The following is a 16,705-nucleotide window of genomic DNA, read 5'->3' on the forward strand; positions in this document are numbered from 1 at the left end:
GGAGAAGACAGAGAGTGGTAATCAATGGACACTGCTCATCGTGGACTGATGTTATTAGTGGAGTTCCTCAGGGCTCAGTGTTGGGTCCATTATTGTTTTCTGTATTTATAAATGATATTGATGATGGTATATCGGGCTTAATGTCGAAGTTTGCAGACGATACAAAGGTTGGCAGGATTGTCAAGGACACTACTGACACTATGCTGCTGCAACAGGATCTGGAAAGGTTGAGCAGATGGGCTGAGAGGTGGCAAATGAAGTTTAACATTGACAAATGTAAAGTACTACACATGGGAAACAGCAACCCCAGAGCAACGTATCAACTCTGTGGTACTACACTGACAGTGGTAGAGAATGAAAGGGACTTAGGGGTGGTTGTGCAGGCAGATATGAAGTTCTCTGAGCAGTGCAGACCGGCTGCAAGATTAGCTCATGGAGTATTGTCAATGATATACAGGAATTTTTCCAGCAGGGATCAGGAGGTGATTATTCCATTGTGCAGGCAGATATGAAGTTCTCTGAGCAGTGCAGACCGGCTGCAAGATTAGCTCATGGAGTATTGTCAATGATATACAGGAATTTTTCCAGCAGGGATCAGGAGGTGATTATTCCATTGTATAAGGCGATGGTCAGGCCACACCTAGAGTACTGTATACAGGTCTGGAGGCCTCATTTCAAGAAGGATGTAGAGCTGCTGGAACGAGTACAGAGAAGGGCAACAAGATTAGTGAATGGATCAAAGGGGTGCTCTTACGAAGAAAGGCTTAGGTTTTGCAAATTACAGTGTCTGGAGACTAGGCACCAGCGAGGTGATCTGATAGAGGTGTATAAAGCCTTGAATGGTTTAAGCATGCTCAATGCTGATGGGATTCTTCCTCTAGCTCAGAAAAATCACCTGAGAGGGCATAAATTCAAATTGAGGAAAGACAGATGTAGGATAGACGTGCGGAAATTTGCCTTTAGCCAGCGGGTGGTTGGTTGGTGGAACAGACTTCCATCCCTTGTGGTGGAGGTTGATAGCCTAAATAAGTTTAAGGCTCAGCTGGACAGGTATTTTGAACGAACAGAGGGGTGAAGTGGAAGTGGGTTTTTTTTTTTTTTTTTTTTTTTTTTGGCTGATGCTGCATAAGCTTGCTTTCTTGCATCAAATGCCTCTACTAATGCTAATGCTAATGCTAACAAGAGACATACCTGAAGGCAAATGAAAACCCTTCGCTTCGTAACATTACTATCGTTCGAAAAAAGAGAACTGGGGATGGACCTGCTCACGGGGGTATTGCTATAATTCTGGGAAACCATACCCCATATCAAACTATTGCGCTGACCACCAACATAGAAGCGGTAGCGGTTCGCCTTACGGTAGGGTGCTTAATAACAGTCTGTTCAGTTTATTTGACACCTGGGGCTAATATCTCCCAGAGAGATCTTGATGATCTCATTGTGCAGCTGCCTACTCCTGTCTTACTCCTGAACGATTTCAATGGACATAACATCCTGTGGGGTAGTGCAAACTTTAATGGAAGGGGATGTGTCATAGAGCATATGCTCAATGACAATGACCTATCCCTTCGAAATGTGGAAACTAACACCGTTCTCCACATGCCTACCCGTACGTTCTCTGCTATTGACCTCTCTATATGCTCCCCTCTCTCCTTCCTTCAATCACTTGGGAGGTAGATGAGAATCTTTATGGAAGTGAACGCTTCCCCGTGATAACCAGCCTACTTAAAGGGACGCCATGCTCACCTTTTAGGTTATCGCGATGGAAGATTGATCAGGCTGACTGGAACACCTTTCAACACCTGGCAGACTTTAACATCAGTACAGTCAGTCAGGAGCCTATCAATGATGTAGTGGCGTACATCACAGAAAGCATTGTCCATGCAACTACTGCTACAGTTCCGAAAACACCTACCCGGTTTCCGCCATTTCCAAAACCTTGGTGGAATACTGAACGAACAGCAGCAAAATCGGCACAAAATAAAGCTTGGGGATATTCTGACGATATCCTACCACAGCTGATCTCTTAGCCTTCAAACGTGCACGCGCGAAAGCGCGATATATTCCTCGTCAGAGCCAAAAGGAATCGTGGGTCCGCTTTACATTCACTATTACCCAGCCAACCAACAGTAAAGCTATCTGGACAAAATCTGGCAAATGAACGGTAAATATACATCGCACCCTTCATCGGTCCTGCAGTATAATGGATGCGTTATTGCAGACCCAAATGCAATAGCTAATGTACTTGGGGAGACCTTTTCTGACATCTCGTCAACATCTGCTTACTCCCAGAATTTCTGGTCTGGAAAAATAAATTGGAAAAGCAGCCAATTAACTTTAAATCTAAAAGGTCTCATCCCTATAACGGGCCCTTTACCACGGATGAGTTAGAAACAGCTCTAACTCTTACCAAGGCAAGTGCTGCTGGACCAGATCTTATCCATTATGATATGATCAAAAATTTGTATGCAAAATCCATGGACCAACTGCTTTTTCTACATAACAGAATATTTCAAGAGCCGTTTCCGAATTCCTTGCATAAGGCAATCGTGCTTGCCTTTCCTAAGCCAGGAAAGGATCCTAAACTCCCAAAGAACTACCGTCCGATTGCTCTGACTAGCTGCCTGTGCAAAATTCTGGAGAGAATGGTCAATGCCCGCCTTATCTGGTATTTGGAGGCTAATGGGTTCCTCTCCAGATTTCAATGCTGCTTCCTTAGGAACAGGTCAACTTTGGACCATTTAATCAGGCTCGAAACTTCCATTCGAGATGCCTTTTTAAAACGAGAACACCTTGTGTCAGTGTTCTTCGATATGCAAAAAGCGTATGACACAACTTGGAGATTTGGAATTTTAAAAGACCTCTACAGCATCGGCCTTAGAGGTAATCTCCCCAATTTTATTAAAAACATTTTATATCACCGTTCTTTCCAAGTCCGGGTAGGATCTACTCTCTCTCTCTCGCTCTTTTTGCCAAGAGGAGGGAGTACCTCAAGGATCCGTTTTAAGTGTTACGTTTTTGCCAGTAAAGTGAATTCCATCACAGAACAACTTCCTCCAACTATAAACTGTGCCCTCTGTGTTGACGATTTTAGCATATTCTGTCATTCCTGCAACATGAGAGATAACTGCAACGTGCCATTGACCATTTGAACTCACGGGCAACGAATAACCGGTTCAGGTTCTCTTCACACGACTGTTTGCATGCATTTTTGCAGAAAGCGCAATCTGCACCCTGAACCTGAACTGAGGCTTGGACAAAATGTTATCCCAGTAGTACCTGGACTAGATTTTTGGGGGCTTATATTCGATAAAAAGCTGTCCTTTCTGGAACACATCCGTCAACTACGTGCGAAGTGCACGAGAGGCTTGAATATCCTACGTGCAATCTCCTCAGATTCTTGGGTCGCTGACCGATGTACCCTTTTGCGCCTCTATCGTGCACTCGTACGATCTAAGTTAGATTACGGGTGCCAGGTATATGCATCCTCTAGACTCAGCGTACTCCGATGCTTGGATCCCATCCACCATCAGGCGATCCGTATTGCCACTGGAACATTTCCAACTTCTCCTATCCATAGCCTCTATGTCGAAGCGAATGAGCCCTCGTTATCGCTTCTCAGGAAAGAGTCGTCTCTACAATGTGCTTTGAAACTGAAATCCCTGCCAGACCATCCGACGTGGACACTCGTTTTTGAGCCACGTTGGAAAATCTGTACAACATTCGCCAGACTGCCAATCAACCATTCAGTATTCGTATCCAAAGGCTACTCAGTGATTTGAACATCACATTAGACAATGTTGCCCCATCACCAGGGCAACCTTTTCCACCCTGGCATGGCAGTGTCCCAAATTGAAACTTCTCCCTTAATAATTGGAGAAAGGACAATACTTCATGCACCGTCTACCTGCAGCTCTTTTTAGCTGAGCGCTCGGAACATGCTGACTTCATACCCATCTACACAGATGGCTCGAGGTCAGAAATGTCTGTCGGATCTGCAGCTGTTTTCCCAGACACTACGGTATCTGAGCAGACCTCCAACGAATGCAGTGTTTTCACTGGAGAGCTACATGCGGTTGAGCTAACCTTAGATGTGATACAAGCCACCCACCACAAAAAATATATTATATATACTGATTTTCTGAGTCCATTGCAGGCTTTATCATCGATGAAGTTCAAATTTGATGTTCATTTCTGCTGGATCCCAGGCCACATTGGGATCTCAGGAAATGATTTGGCAAACACTGCAACCAAATCAGCGAACCTATCTAACTCTTGCCAGTTAGTCCCCTATACAGACTATAGGCCAGTAATTCGAAAGAAAATGGTATCCCAATGGCAACACTCATTGCATGGACAGGCTGCAGACAAGTTATATGAGATTAAGCCTGTAATTGGACATTGGCAATCTAGTCTGCGCAGGAACCGAAAAGAGGAAGCTGTTCTCTCTCGGCTCCGCATAGGGCATTGTCACTTGACAAATTGCTATCTGCTGAGGGCATTTCATTCATTTTTTCATTCATTTATTAATTACACACAATATAGTCTCAACATTATGTACATAAAAGTATATACATGATTTATATACAAGATATATTTACATATAATTATATGCTCTTTAATGTTTGAGCATATGCTCAAACATTAAACTCTCGTGTGTGTGTGTGTGCAAGTGTGTCCTTATTCAGGGTAGCTCCCAGGCATAAGCCCAAATCTACCTTGAGAACTTGGGAATATATAGTCTTTACAAAGCAGTCCTTAAAAAGCATGTTAAATTACTTGAGTCTGATTTTACTGTAGCGCTATTCGCACTTGAAATCCCGCACCCACTGGAGGTAGTGCAATACCAGTGAGTGCCAGCAATCCCGCGCCCCGTGTTGCCCATACCACGGAGCCAGCAGGGAAAAAAAAAAAAAATAATAATAATAATAATATATATATATATATAATAAAACAACAATAATATTCAATAGTCGGGATGGCACAACTATAAACTTCAAAAATCACAGTTCAACTGAATATTTCCTCAGCTGCTGTTTCACATGCACTGGAACCTCCAAAACCAATAATGGTACTATCCATCAATCTCCAACTGTACGCCATGGATAATAGAACCTTTAGACCACCAGACCCGACGCAATGAATTTGATCCAGCATGGCAGAATCCAGAATGGAGTATTCATGATCGCAGCACAAAAGACAACCAACCAGAGCACCAGACCCAACGCCATGAATCAGGTCCAGCACCCCAGCCGCCAGCCAGATGTAGAAACAAATAGTGAAACTCCATGAAGCCAATTAACACACTAGGTTTGCCTCTGAAGAAAGGCTGTGAGAACAGTTCTTCTTGCAAAAACAGCAGCTGAAAACTCCTGAAATAAATTAAAACAGTCACGATTTGTAATAAGAAAATGCACTGTATCAAATGATAAGTCAGGAATATGCGCCATCAAAATCCGCCTTTGGTCTTCATACTCCCGACATAAAAAAATTACATGCATCCAAGTCTCCTGCTCGCCACATCTACAGAAAGGATCTGTCTCCAACCCTCTCTCATATAATTTGGCCCCAAGTGAGCCTTGTCCTGTTAACAAGTAAGAAGTGTACATAGAAGGCGTAAACCAAGATTCCACGGTTTTTGCCAATGCATAGTTCACCTCGTCACAGCTCCAACATCACCACTTTCCCATCTGGTCTGCCATAAATCCATTAATTTGTTCCATATTCGTTGTTTTTCTTCTTTAATATTATTCTCTAAATCAATTGTAATATCCAAAAACGTTACTGATGTACCCTTTTTCAATTTGTACAAAAACCCTCTGTAGACAATAAATAAATCCAATGGCATGGTACCAGCAATTACCTGTAGGGCGTTTGTAGACGCTGTTCTAGGTACTTTCAATAAAGTTAATAACATAGAGCGCTGAAGCGATAAAAGTTTCGATCGAATCCTAGTTTTAGTTACCACAGAAAACCAAACAACAGCCGCATATGCCACTATCTGGAGAAAAATAGTCATATAATACAATGACAACACCCTCTTATTCAATCCCCACTCCTTACCAGAAATCCTAGCAGTGGAGCCTGTAAAGTGTCTTACTTTTACATTTAGGTGTGAAACATGTGGGAAAAAGGAAAGTTTGTCATCTATGATTAATCCCAAATACTCAGTTTTAGCAACATAAGGAATTTGAACTCCACCTAAAAGAACTCTTGGAGGTCTGCCGTAATCAAATTGTTTCTTAAAAACCATAAAACAGGTCTTACTTGCAGAGATCTTCAATTTGTTCAAATTGGCCCACTCCATTAAGTCATCTGAAACTGACTGTATTTTTCTTTCCAATATAAGTCTGGAACGCCCAGAAACTCCAATCACAAGGTCATCAGCATAAGCTAACTTAGCAAATTCTGTACTCTCCTTAACAAGCCACTGATCTAAAACTGCATTCCAAAAGAGAGGTCCCAAAACCGAACCTTGAGGACAGCCTCTCGAGACACTGGCACTTTATGACAGATGTCGTGCACGCACAGTAATAAATCTGTCCTGAAAGTATGACCTTATAGTGTTAAATATTTAACTATTGCACTCTGCAAGCACTAGAGATCGAAGGGCACTTTCCCACCATACCGAATCAAATACTCCTTCGAAGTCTATAAAGACCATAAGAACATATTTCTCAGAAGAATCCTTAATGTACTTTAAAAGAGATGTTATGGCGTCCTCTGTAGAGTGCCCCTTCTTAAATCCATGCTGATCAGCAGAACACAGATGCTTATCCTCTGACATCGCAGAAATTCTGGGAGCAAGTAACCTTTCATAAACGTTGCCCTTGTTCGCCAAGAGAGAAATTGGTCTGTATGCTCTCGGATCAGTCCTGGGCTTACCAGGCTTATGCAATATCTTTAGCAGTGCCATCTTCCACGGTCTTGGAAAAGTACCTTCAGTGAAACATTTATTAAACAAATTTAACATAATTTGAGGAAAGTAATCATAAAACTTAATGATTACTTGATTTTCAATTAAGTCCAAACCCGGACATTTCTGAACGTTCAATTTAGCTACTGCTGAACCCAACTTCACCAAACTGAAGAGTTCAGCTTCAGCGTCACCTGCTCCTGTAAACTTAGAGTTCATCCGGCGTATCTCCGTTTGTTCAGGTGAATCATCTTGAGGAAATAGTCTTCTAACGATCGTTTCCACAGTAGAAAACCAATCCGATGTCTCACCATTATTGTTCAATACAGTGTTGTATATTTCTCCACAAAGCAATTTATTACGAGAAATTTTATACACGAGACCCCAGGGATCTCTGTTACCAACTTCATTAACCAAATTTTGCCAACAAGTTCTCTTGCTCTCAGCAATAGCCTTATGAAAGGCCTTTTTTCTCTCTTTATAGAGGCGCCTCCGTAGCCAGGTGGGAAGGAGCAGCAGTGCGTAGCACACGCTTCTTGATTAAACCGGGGTTCGAGGCCGTCACCACCAAATACGGAAAAGGTCTGGGAATGACCCCCGCATATCCCGGAGCAATATGGCCTTAGTTGCTAATGCTCCTAAAAAACCAAATCACAACAATCACACACAATCTCTTTATAGGCATTTTTAAATGATTCCACATCAACACTAGAGAGATGTCTATTTCTTTGGTATACTTTCCTAGCCTGGCATACCTGAGACCTCAGAGAAGACAAAGCAGGAGTCCACCACGGCACAGACAACATTTTAGTCCTTTTTCTCCTCGTGGAGTGCACACAAGCCTCGAAAATATGATACTGTACATAGTTTACATATTCATAAGCTGTCATACCATTTAAACTCTCTCCAGGTATCGCACAATTATCACTATCGAAAACTGAAGTCAAATAATTTTTAAAATTGTTCCAGTTAACACGGTCCATAGAAAATCTAGACAGATCACTCGTAGCGAAGCTCTTTTCCCTTACTTCGAAACAGAGATCAAATGAAATTGCACGGTGATCACTATTTACTAAACCAGAATTGACTTCCCAATTCAAAATAGAATCGCACATACGAAGAGATGTCACAGTTACGTCAATATTAGACTCTCCATTTACAGTTGAAAAGGTGAACAGCTTATTTGGAAGGTTTTGAACAACAAGATTATGAGATAATAAGAGGTCTTCAAATTGGTTTCCTCTCACATCAGTATATCCACTGTGCCAAAAATGTGATTTTGCATTAAAATCAGCAGTCACAATGAGATTATGGGATGCATATCTTAAACAAATATTTTACAAATTATGAAGTGCTATCTGAATATTTTCCGATGGAGGACAATACAGTGACACTAGGCAGAAAGAAGAAACTTGTGAAGACACAATAATGCTTGTCATACACGCCGAGCACAAACCCGTGATTGACGTTACAACAAGGTCTTGATTAAAAATCACAATAGCGGATTTTGGAGGAACATCCACAGCTGCTACTATTGTAGTAGAAGAAGGAAAACCCATAATCTTATGAGCTGCCCCTCCCACTTGTGAGGAATAAAATGGCTCCTGTATACAAACAATATCTATACAATGCTCCAAGGCAATCACCCTTATTTCATCAGCAACTGCCCGACAGCGCTGACCATTTATTTGCAAAATTTTTAAATCCCTATGTCCCTGCAAAGCTCCAGAGGTAAAATCAGAGGAGTTATTATCCATGATTGATGCGCATGTTTGCTAATTCCATTGCTCTCATGTACTCAGGACACTTAATGTCCCTTACGGAGTGATTACAATCTCTGTTTCTTCTCTTACAATTAATACATTGTGGAGGATCCTCCTTGTGAGGGCACTCAGCGAAAACATGACCCCCATTAGCACAGTGACCACAAGAAACAGTCTTGTGTGAACATGACTGTGCACCATGTCCAAAACCCAGACATCTAAAACACTTGTTCACCACCGTGAGTTTCCGAAACCTATGTGAACCGAATCCAAGGAAAATTCTTTCATTATGAAACAAGCATTTATATAATCGAGGGCTGAAACCAATGACCCAATTAGCTGCATTAGTTCCAGATCCAGAATTAAATCTGAATGTTACTTCATCTTTTACCTCATCCTGAGTAAATTCATAATCTTTAAAATTTTTATAATATAAATCCTCCAGAATTTCGTCCTTTGTAAACTCCTTGGGCACCCCGTATACAAGCACTGTTGGATCTGACATTTTAGGCCTCTCGATCGATATACCAACCTCCTTTAAAGCTGAAACATTCCCTATCCTAGTTGCATCTTCTGAGTTTGTGGTTTCTAATAAAACCCCTTTATTCCTCAGGAGACGAATATTTTTAATTTTCATATTCTTATAATCCTTCTTAATTGCATCTGCCACCGCATTCCTGACGTCTTGGCTTGAAGCCAAAGCAGAATTCTCTGTTGGTCTAAGTATAACAATGTTTTTAGGGTCCGAAATACCACGAGGACTAACCGAGGACACATGCACAACCTTATCTGCAGCTGCAACACCCATTGCGCGCCTCTCAGTAGCCTCACTAACAATAGTATCACCATTTAAATTCTCACAAACCAAATTCTGCCTAACAGCATCAGCAAATAATCTATGAGGAGCTGCCCGTTTCTCCATTAGCTGATTAAAATGATTTGCTCGAATTTCTAGTTCAACTGATTTAGCTTTTAATCGCTCATTGTCAATCAATAAAGCTGTTGTGACTGCCTCCAAATCTGCCCACAAACTATGGATGCGATTTGAGGCCAACTTTGTTACTTTGCTTGAATCAGCTGACATTACCTCACCCAAAGCCTTTCGGATTTTGCCTACCGCTGAATACACAGCAGAAGCCTCTATGGACCCACCAAGGTCCAAACCCTCGGTAAATGACGAATCCCGAACCACATCATTTTCACTAGAACTATTTTGATTATCCGTATTAATCGTAGTAGTAATTAGATTAACATCCGTTTCTATTGATGGGGTAGACTCTTCCACCCACACCTGAGGATTTTTATCCTTATCCTTGTCTTTATCTTTGTCCAACCGAGGAGTAAGCACTCTGGGCGTTTTAGGTGTTTTCGGGGTTTTTGTAGCTCTAGACATTTTTACATTGCCTGAAGATTTCTTTCTCCTCCCCGAATCCACTAACTCTGATCCGGAAGACGAATTCTCTGCTTCAGAATGTCTAGTTAAGTTTTTTCTAAATCCGTATCCATGTTTAAGAGTGTATGTTTTAGTGAAGAAACAAAAGCCATAAATAAATAATCTTATAGCTGGATAGATTTCTCTTCTTCAAAATATCCCGAAAATAATCACACAACTTCAAAATATGTATATTTTGAATTATATTATATTTAATATTATTCAGAACTATGTATTACTGAGATGGCACTAGTTAGTGTTTTCCATCTCCATGGATATTTTTAAACAAAATTTTCTCCCATGAAAAGTCTATGGGCTAATGCTAAGTCTATGGGAAATTTCAGAACGGTATATATTCCAGTGTTAAACCTATATATTCCTAGGCATAGTATTCAAATAATGAAAGAGAATACTTCACTCGATGATATCAGCACAACCCCACGATTCCGACACCCAAAATTTAACAGAACAACTCACCAACTCTTCGTCTTTAAGAAGCACGTAATTTTATAGCAGGGGGAGGCTTAAAAATCTTTAAATAATCTTAAGAACAGGAGCACATTTTAACGATTAATCCAACCAACAATCCCTCTAGCGGTAACATCTGCTGAGGGCAGACGATCGTCCCATGTGTAGAAATTGTGACACCATTTTAACAGTCCGTCATATTTCAATTGAATGTCCGTCCTTTTATGTTTTAGCCATCTGTGTGAACCTTATACACTCAGACAGGTTTTATCGGACAATGACAACGTGTCAGCTATTTTTATGTTTTTACAACTTATTAATCTGGATAATTCTATCTAGAATATTTTGATTGTTTTATGCGTTTTATATCATATATTATTTTACAGTAATATACAAATAATTTTAATTTTATATTCTACATCTTTTGACTTGGCGCATTATAGCCTTAGATGCTCATGCGCCATAAAACAAACAAATCTGTCGTGGAAGTTGATAGGTTAAATAAATTTAAGGAGGAACTGGACAGGCATTTGGAGGGAATGGTGTGAGATCTTTGGCTGATGCTGCATAAGCTCATACACTTGCTTTCGTGCATCACATGCCACTACTACTACTACTACTATATTCCAAATGTAGTGTAATTTCTTTATCAAAATTGCTTTCTTTATTCTCCAAGCCATTGTTTTGCGTATCCGTGCAGCGGTGAGTGGTTACGGAATTGCCCTCTTCCAAAGTATGAAGTACTTCTTTTCGTGGAGGGGAGGTATCACCTTTCCTAATCGCCGTTGCCGGAATGCCTATTTGTTTACTCTTTAGACAACCTTTTCCCAAGAACGCTTTCGTTTTGTTCATGGACAAACGAGAGAGGCTCGAATACCCCGAGCATAACAATCGTATTCTGTGCTTTAACTTGCTACAGATTAAGGTTTTTTTTGCCGAGGTGTGGCAAAGGTCGCATGTCCCAGCAGTTACTGCGAGTGCTGAGTTCTTAGTCTGAGTCAGAGCCGTTTTCGACTCCCGAGACTATTTAGTCAAATAGCTCTCTTCACGAAGATAAACAATCACCTTGAAACGAGGTCAGGCGGTATTATGGCCCACGTCCATAGTTCAATTACTATTAATAAAAATATTATTAAATAATTACCCGATTAACACACAGGTCAAAGATGAATTTTGTTTTTTGCATGATCTATTTCTGGTGCATGATCAACGCTGGCAAATGTGAATATCCATATATTCACATTTGCCAGCGTTGCTAGTCTCCCAGGCCTGAATTCAAACTTCACTTCTGTAGGCCTACCCTGCTGGCTAACTACTGTCCCCTTCGGGCTATATCACAAGGTCAAGCAGTTCCTCTGCGGTAGGAGTTCTCCGTCAGTTGATCGCTCGTAAGGTGTGACTTTTATAACTCTGACCTACTTATGCATCTGTTTAGCTTAAGAGATTGCACGTTGACAGCGAGTTAGAAGGAACTCAGCAAACTAACTCTGACTATTTTGTCTACTTCTGTCTGACAATCAAGTATTCGATAAGATGACCGCTTTTGCTGGACTCCCTCACCAACAGGTCTCAGATGGCCCAGCTGCTCTTTAAAAACTTACTTAATTTGTGCATCTCCGGAATTTAGCCTACACTTCAAGCTAGTAAGCTGCCCAATTGCAGCAAGACTTTGTTGCTCCCTGCTTTTCACCCACCCGATTACTGCCTTTCTCGACGTGCCATCCGCCCCCTTTTTCAGCTCAGACTTTTCGCTTATAATCCAACTGTATACAATGAAGGATAGAACGGGCGTTCAGCAAAAGTCCTGTGCCGAATGTGGGTTCAAACCCGAGGCTCCGGCATTACTTTGTGTCACGTGTCGTAGAATCTTCTGTCGTGATTGCCAGCCACCTAAAGTTAAAAGGTTGAACAAACAACGGAGAAGAAAATGGACCTGCCACCTTTGCGCGAGTAACCCACAAAGCGCGGACATCTCGAAGGAAGAGATATCCACTATCACTCTTGCAGAAGAAACCCCATCTGGTGTTCTTGATGTGCGCAGTTCGATTGAAGGTAGTATTGTGTCGCCTGCGTTGAGAACACCTGGAGATTTAAGCTTATGCTTTGGGAAAGACGTTGCTTCTTCGAATAGGGAGTTTGATACCGCTCCTGCTGCCTCCGCAAACTTACAGGTTAATAGCCCCTTTGATTGTTTGTCAATTAAAAGCGCTCTAAGGGACGACACCTCCATACTCAATGCCCTCCCTGAAAGATTTAAGATCACTTTCGGGGAGATTTTGTCCCCAATAATCGACTCTCTTGCCTGCCTCAATGACGAAAATAGAAAACTCAGAGCCCAAAATACGGCAATTCTCGACCAAGTGCTCGCAATGAATGAACAACTCAGGGATCTCAAAATCTTTATAAGTGAATACTGTCTTCCCTCTAGTCAGACGTCAGTGATGGACCATTTGGAACCTCAGGAGCATTCACAGGAAGCAGATGATGCACTACCAAGACCTCCAACTCAAACTGAGCGCGTCCAGCGAGGAAAACGAGATCTCAAAAATCTGCACAGTTCACCTTATTTTGCAGACAAAACAACTGAACAGATCGTAGCCCCGGCCGTGATGTTGAACCCTTTGGGTACTCATACCCCTCACACCGCTCTCTATCAGCGCGATCCGACCTTCGAGGCTGACAGCCCTTTTATACAGGACAAGTGTATTATTCCTGGTGAATCTAATCTGCACCAACCTTGCAAAAGACGTCAGGAGAAGCCTGGTGGCCAGGTTCTGAGCCAGGCTCAGCGCGGTTACAAGAGGATGGAGATGAGAGAAACCCCACGCCAAAACAGGGAGGAGCGGATCTATGCTCAAGCGGATGCCTTCTGCCTCTCTGACCAAATTAACTATCTTGCGCAATTTCCCAGGCATAACCCACAAATGGCTTGCGCTCAAAGTGTTTTGACTGTGAAAACACAAGGTAACAAAATTCCATGCGAGGAGCCTAATATGTCGGTTCCTACTGAATCTGCCTCGGTCTCTCTGTCGCGGAGACTCGAGGAGATATATAATATTTCAGCTGTCCAGACCCGAGAGAGAATTTTTGTTTCCAGACTGGGACCAGCAACAAAAGTGGAAAATATCAGGGCACTCTTTGCCCAAGAACATGGGATCAACTTAGACGCAAAAGCGATCAAAACTAGACACCCGACCTATTCTTCCTTTATCATCTCCTGCCCTGCGAATGCAAAGCATATCGTCTTGGATTCTAGCTGCTGGCCAGTAGGCACCCTTATAAAGCCGTTCCAAGAGAGGAGCAGATCGATCACTTACAGCGGATCCAGGCGAGATAAACAACCATAGCTACAAAAGGATGACTTGCTACCAGGTTCACACGAAGGAGAGATTCTTTGGTTTATGCAGAATGTACGCAGCCTAAAAAACAAGCTTCATTGTCTCCAGGCACTCCTATTGCTTAATGAGTTTGATGTCATCTGCCTTACAGAAACATGGTTAGCGGTAGATAGACAGCTTGATCTTACCCATTTCAACACCCCTTACAAACACATTGGGAATCACAGAATTAACGGGCGAGGCGGAGGTGTTGAAATCCTGTTCAACGATCGCTTCCAGCCAATAAGGACACGAGTGAGCCAGTCTAACAACTTTGAGGCAGTCTCCCTGATGCTGAGGAGTCCTCTTCTTCAAATCCAATGCTGTCTGGTTTACCTTCCTCCGGACCACAATGATGACTCTAGAGCGGAGCTGCTCACGTGGTTAGCAACCAACTTAATGCCTAAAATTCCAACTGTTGTAGCAGGTGATTTTAACTTGCCACTGCCCAGGCATGGGAATGCTCTTGAGGGCCTTGAGGCCACTCTTCGGGCCTTTAACCTTACACGGTTAGTGACGCAACCAACTAGAGCGTGTCAAGCGCTGGACCTAATCTTCCACAACTTACAAGATATTAAACTCCTACCTAGCAACTTTCGATTCCAATCTGATCACTCGCCAATTGCATGTAAACTATCCTTACAGAGCAATTCTCTTGGGTTACCTGACGAGTACTCTGCTGAATTGCCTAGGATAGCCTTCTCTACCAAATATCTGAAGCCAGAGATCATTCTCCAATGCTTGATTGGGTTTGACTGGGGGCGCCTCTATTCTGAGTCGTTGGAGGATGCCATTATGCTCTTGTCGGAACAACTGAAGTTAATTGCACTACATGGTGCAGCCAGAATCACTAGGAGTGGTAACAGGTCTAATCGGGGTTTCAATAAGGAAACTAAGATGGCTTTCATCAAGAAGCAGAAGGCCTACCGGAAATGGCAGAAAACTCAACTTCCCTCAGACCATTCCATTTTTAAGAAAGAAAGAGCTTGCTTCTTGAAAAAGAAAAGGCTGGTCCTTAACCAAGCTGTTCTCAATAGGTTGAAGAGTGGTAGAAGGATCCTTTCGCATCATCATCATCATCTAGCCATTGACAAAAAGCTGGTCCAGGAATGGGCACAGTTCAGCTTACAGCAGGCAGATTTTCCTGACTCTGATTCCTTTCTCTCGCACGACTGGTTACCTAGGGCACACTTGTCTGAAATAGAAATAACTAGAGAGACCCTAATAGATGTCATCAATAAACTACCCAACAAAGCCACTGTAGGTCCGGATGGTTTCCCACTCTTTATTATCAAAATTTGCAGCCCATATATAGTCGACCTTCTCCTTCACCTTTTCAGACAAATCCTGCAATCTGGAATAGTTCCTTCAATTTGGAAAACTTACCATGTTAAGCCCATTCCAAAGATCAAGAAACCCAAATCTCCTAAAGACCTAAGACCAATATCCATCAGTTGTTCTTTACTCAAAATTTTCGAAAAAGTAATTCAGCCAACAATTGCCCAGCATTGCTTTGCACACAGGCCCGAGTACCTCCATACCGTTCTACAAAGGAGATCGACAACTACCAATCTTCTTGATACCCTCTTCAGAATTCAGCACACCCTTAACAACAAATCACAGATTGATATCATTTTCCTCGACATAAAATCGGCTTATGACAGAATACACCTCCCAGCTATTTTTACCATTCTGAAACATTACTTCGGCCTGGCGGATACCTTACTTCAAATTTTGAAGTCTATTTTACTCCCTAGACATCTGTCTGTGACCCATAATGACTTTCAAGTAACTATTGACGTCTCAAGAGGCATCCCACAAGGAAGCGTACTGTCAGCTATCCTGTTTGCAGCAGTTTTGGAGCCTTTCCTTGCTCAGAATCCGAACTTTGTTTCTTATGCCGACGATCTGAAGTTCTACGTGAGCTCAGATCATAACCATCAGATTCATGATATCAACCAACAAGCTTCTAGGCAGATATTGAGCTTGGAAAGTTATCTTGCCACAATAGGGCTGCATCTGAGCCCTTCTAAATCAGCACAACTGACGATAACCAAGAAGAAAGCCAAAAATGATATCCAAATCTTTGTGAGTGGGGAACCGGTGCAAAAGGTGACCTCTCATACTGATCTTGGCCTCACTTGGGACGTTGGACTCACATTTCAGCCTCACTTTGCCAGGATGAGGCAGAAGACGTACGCTGCTCTTTGGGCAGTGCGTCAAGAGCTCGTTGGTGTGCATCAGCCAGCGCTGCTTGTTCGGCACATCCTGAGGTGTATTACGCCGATTCCTCTCTATGCTTCAGAAATTTGGTCATCTGCCCCTGCCTCATACCTTCAGAAGTATCTTAGTTTTGAATACTGGTTGCTTAGATGGATGAACAGGGTGGTAGGCCACCCCCTAACTATCTCCAGATCTATCCTACAAGCAAATCTAGGCACCACTCCCTGGAGACATATCATCATGACAAAAAATGTCCTCACACTTGCACGGCTTATAACGAGGCGAATTGATGCTCCATCAGTGTCCACATTAATCTCTGGCCCGAGGAGGGCAAGAGGGAAGCACCCCGACTCCTGTCTCCCTCTACGTCTTTCGCTGTCAAGCATTGATTCCCTGAGGAACATGTTTCCAGCCAATTGTCTTCGGATCTTCAATAAATTTAGGATCCACCCTGATAGGTTCTGTGAAGACAAGCCCTACAGGAAGGAAATCCTCAAGAACTGTTACCAGATTATGAACTTATAAT

At 42.4% G+C, this 16,705-nt stretch overlaps 1 protein-coding gene across 1 annotated transcript in view; it reads left to right on the forward strand.

Annotated features, from left to right (window-relative positions):
• LOC150083782 (glucose dehydrogenase [FAD, quinone]-like) overlaps nt 1–16,705 on the forward strand; it is a 302,039-nt gene that overhangs the window by 44,408 nt on the left and 240,926 nt on the right. The gene's annotated exons all lie outside the window — the stretch shown is intronic.

This window comes from Mastigoproctus giganteus, chromosome 6 (genome assembly GCF_048544385.1).
Source record: "Mastigoproctus giganteus isolate SK-2022 chromosome 6, ASM4854438v1, whole genome shotgun sequence".
Lineage (NCBI taxonomy): Eukaryota > Metazoa > Arthropoda > Arachnida > Uropygi > Thelyphonidae > Mastigoproctus > Mastigoproctus giganteus.